General features: G+C 64.1%; 1 non-coding gene across 1 annotated transcript; it reads right to left on the reverse strand.

The window, feature by feature from the left end:
• Positions 1 to 4,003: 4,003 nt before the first annotated feature.
• Positions 4,004 to 4,122, reverse strand: LOC131873591 (5S ribosomal RNA). The gene has a single exon (XR_009371479.1). It is a non-coding gene; the product is annotated as a 5S ribosomal RNA (ribosomal RNA).
• Between the last annotated feature and the right edge of the window lie 331 nt (positions 4,123 to 4,453).

Here is a 4,453-nt window from a genome sequence, read left to right on the forward strand (position 1 = left end):
TATTGGAGCGCATCAAAGGTGCGCAATGCTGGTGCGAACCCGGGAGCGCTCCGATGTGTGCTCCAAGGTGCGGCGTGCACGAAGTCCGAGCCCGGTTTGCCCCGGGTGCGCACCTCGCGTGCACCTTCGCCGGGGTGAGCACCTTGGTGTGCAGACCTTGGTTGGGTTGCGCGCCCTGGTGCGCACCAAGGAGCGCTCTGAAGTGTGCTCCAAGGTGCGGCGTGCACGAAGTCGGAGCCCGGTTTGCCCCGGGTGTGCACCTCGGGTGCGCACCTCGCGTGCACCTTCGCTGCGGTGGGCACCTTGGCTGGGTTGCGCGCCTTGGTGGGCACCATGCAGTGCACGAAGTCGGAGCCCGGATTGCCCCGGGCGCGCACCTCCGCCAGGGTGGGCACCTTGGTGCGCACAACTTGCCTGGGCTGCGCACCAGGAAGGGCTCAAGATGGCACCCGCGTTCCGTTTTTTTCACTATCTTTCAGAACGGAAATTTTAAAATCTCGTTTTTTTTTGCCTTTTCTGGAAATTAGTGAAGGCAGCGCATCAAAGGTGCGCAACGCTGGTGCGAACCTGGGAGCGCTCCGATGTGTGCTCCAAGGTGCGGCGTGCACGAAGTCGGACCCCGGTTTGCCCCGGGTGCGCACCTCGCGTGCACCTTGGTGCGCACACCTTGGCTGGGTTGCGCGCCCTGGTGGGCACCATGGTGCGCACCAAGGAGCGCTCCGAAGTGTGCTCCAAGGTGCGGCGTGCACGAAGTCGGAGCCCGGTTTGCCCCGGGTGCGCACCTCGCGTGCACCTTCGCCGCGGTGGGCACCATGGCGTGCACGAAGTCGGAGCCCGGTTTGCCCCGGGTGCGCACCTCGCGTGCACCTTCGCCGGGGTGGGCACCTTGGTGTGCAGACCTTGGCTGGGTTGCGCGCCCTGGTGGGCACCATGGTGCGCACCAAGGAGCGCTCCGAAGTGTGCTCCAAGGTGCGGCCTGCACGAAGTCGGAGCCCGGTTTGCCCCGGGTGTGCACCTCGGGTGGGCACCTTGGTGCGCATGCCTTGCCTGGGCTGCGCACCAGGGCGGGCTCAAGATGGCACCCGCGTTCCTTTTTTTTCACTATCTTTCAAAACGGAAATTTTAAAATCTCATTTTTTTTTGCCTTTTTCTGGAAATTAGTGAAGGCAGCGCATCAAAGGTGCGCACCTCGCTGCCCACCACGGTGCGCAACGCCGGTGGGCACCCGGGAGTGCTTCGAAGTGTGCTCCAAGGTGCTGCGTGCACGTTGTCGGAGCCCGGTTTGCCCCGGGTGCGCACCTCGCGTGCACCTTCGTCGGGGTGGGCACCTTGGCTGGGTTTGCCCCGGCTGCGCTCCGAAGCGGGGTTATTGGAGCGCCGCCTCTTTTTTTGTCGGAGCGTTTGGTGGGGTTTCTCGCATTGGCTCTTCCGAGGCCCGGTTGCCACCCTGGCGCGCACGAAGTCGGAAGTAGGGTTAATTGCCCGGGTGCGCACCTTTGCCAGGGTGGGCACCTTACCTGGGCTGCGCACCAGGGCGGGCTCAAGATGGCACGCGCGTTCCGTTTTTTTCACTATCTTTCAAAACGGAAATTTTAAAATCTCCTTTTTTTTTTGCCTTTTCTGGAAATTAGTGAAGGCAGCGCATCAAAGGTGCGCACCTCGCTGCCCACCTTGGTGTGCTCTGAGGTGCGCACCCGGGAGCGCTACGAAGTGTGCTCCAAGGTGCGGCGTGCACGTTGTCGGAGCCCGGTTTGCCCCGGGTGCGCACCTCGCCTGCACCTTGGCCGGGGTGGGCACCTTGGCTGGGTTTGCCCAGGGTGCGCTCCGAAGCGGGGTTACTGGAGCGCCCCCTCTTTTTTTGTCAGAGCGTTTGGTGGGGTTTCTCGCATTGGCTCTTCCCAGGCCCGGTTGTTGGGTGCGCTCCCACCCTGGCGCGCGCGAAGTTGGAAGTTGGGTTAATTGCCCGGGCGCGCACCTTCGCCAGGGTGGGCACCTTGGTGCGCACACCTTGGCTGGGCTGCGCACCAGGGCGGGCTCAAGATGGCACCAGCATTCCCTTTTTCTCACTATCTTTCAAAACGGAAATTTTAAAATCTCGTTTTTTTTTTGCCTTTTATGGAAATTAGTGAAGGCATCGCATCAAAGGTGCGCACCTCGCTGCCCACCTTGGTGTGCTCCGAGGTGCCCACCACGGTGCGCAACGCCGGTGCGAACCCGGGAGCGCCCCGATGTGTGCTCCAAGGTGCGGCGTGCACGAAGTCGGACCCCGGTTTGCCCCGGGTGCGCACCTCGCGTGCACCTTGGTGCGCACACCTTGGCTGGGTTGCGCGGCCTGGTGGGCACCATGGTGCGCACCAAGGAGCGCTCCGAAGTGTGCTCCAAGGTGCGGCGTGCACGAAGTCGGAGCCCGGTTTGCCCCGGGTACGCACCTCGCGTGCACCTTCGCCGGGGTGGGCACCTCGGCTGGGTTGCGCGCCCTGGTGCGCACCAAGGAGCGCTCCGAAGTGTGCTCCAAGGTGCGGCGTGCACGAAGTCGGAGCCCGGTTTGCCCCGGGTGCGCACCTTCGCCGCGGTGCGCACCATGGCGTGCACGAAGTCGGAGCCCGGTTTGCCCCGGGTGCGCACCTCGCGTGCACCTTCGGCGGGGTTGCGCGCCCTGGTGCGCACCAAGGAGCGCTCCGAAGTGTGCTCCAAGGTGCGGCGTGCACGAAGTCGGAGCCCGGTTTGCCCCGGGTGCGCACCTCGCGTGCACCTTCGCCAGGGTGGGCACCTCGGTGCGCACACCTTCTCAATGTTTTCTTGCCTTTTCTGGAAATTGGTGAAGGCAGCGCATCAAAGGTGCGCACCTCGGTGTGCTCCGAGGTGCGAACCCGAGAGCGCTCCGAGGTGCCCACGAAGTCGAAAGTCGGGTTAATTGCATTGTTTTCCCCGGGTGCGCTCCGAGGTGCGCAACATCGGCGCGCACCAAGGAGGGCTCCGAAGTGTGCTCCAAGGTGCGCACGATGGCGTGCACCTCTGGTGCGCACGATTCGGAGCTCGGTTTGACCGGGGTGCGCACACCTTGGCTGGGTTGCGCACCTTTTGTGCGCTCCAAGGTGCGCACGAAGTCGGAGCTCGGTTTGCCCCGGGTGCGCACCTTCGCCAGGGTGCGCACCTTGATGCGCACGCCTTGGCTGGGCTGCGCACCTTGGTGGGCGCCATGGTGCGCACCTTTCGTGCGCTCCAAGGTGCGCACGAAGTCGGAGCTCGGTTTGCCCCGGGTGCGCACCTTGGTGGGCGCCATGGTGCACTCCGAGGTGCCCAAGATTGGTGCGCACCAAGGAGCGCTCCGAAGTGCGCTCCAAGGTGCGCGCGAAGTCGAAAGTTGGGTTAATTGTCCGGTTTGCCTCGGGTGCGCACCTTGCGTGCACCTTCGCCAGGGTGGGCGCCTTGGTGCGCACACCTTGGCTGGGCTGCGCACACCTTGGCACCCGCGTTTCCTTCATTTTAAATTTTTTTTTTTTACAATCTCTCAAGTGGGAAATTCTATAATCTCAACTTTTTTTGCCTTTTCAGGAAACTTTTGAATGGAGCGCATCATTGGTGCGCTCCGAAGTGTGCTCCAAAGCTCTCTCCAGCTGCGTGCACCTGCCCCGGCCGCGCACCCGGCCCCGCCCAGCTTCGCTCACCTGTCCCGGGCGTCTGGTGCGGAACCTTAGAGTAAGAAACATCACCGTGCACCTTGGCCAACGTGCGCGACTCGACCGAGCGCGCACTGGCCGAGGTGCACACCGATTTCACCTGGGTGCGCGCGCAGCACCTCGGGCGCACCGGGGTGCGCGCACAACGCCCGGGTTGCACCGTGGCCTGTGTGCTCGGGGCGCCTCGGGTGCGCGCTCGGTGTCGCCCCCGCGCGCGCGGTAGTGCGGGCAGCGCACCCCGGCCCGGCCCGGCCCCGACGAGAACGCAAACGGGCAAAAGGTTTATTCAAATAGCATTGCGACGCCCGGCGAAAAACTAAAAAAGGGTGCAACACCGGGACTTCCCGGGAGGTCACCCATCCCAGTACTACTCCGGCCCAAGCGCGCTTAACTGCGGAGTTCTGATGGGATCCGGTGCACTAACGCTGGTATGATCGCACCCGTTATGAGCTTGTCGCAGTGTGTACTTAGCAAACCGCGACCCACGTGCGAATCCACCCCGGCCACCCACCCCCGTCGAGGTGCACACCCTCCCTCGCGAAGTGCGCCCCGTTCGCCAAGTGTGAGCCCTGCCCGGGTGCGCGCACCTTGCTAGGGCGTCGGGTGTGCACCCGGCCCGGCCTACGTGCGTGCACCTGGAGGGGGCGTCGTGTGCGTGCAGTGTCCCGTCTGCAACGCGGTGCCCACACACCACCTCGGGCGCAACGACCTGCGCTCACATGTGGGCCGAGTGCACCTTGGTGCATGTTCGGGGCGCCTCGGGTGCACGCTCG

The sequence above is a fragment of the Cryptomeria japonica genome, unplaced genomic scaffold, assembly GCF_030272615.1.
Source record: "Cryptomeria japonica unplaced genomic scaffold, Sugi_1.0 HiC_scaffold_3258, whole genome shotgun sequence".
NCBI classification, from domain to species: Eukaryota; Viridiplantae; Streptophyta; class Pinopsida; order Cupressales; family Cupressaceae; genus Cryptomeria; species Cryptomeria japonica.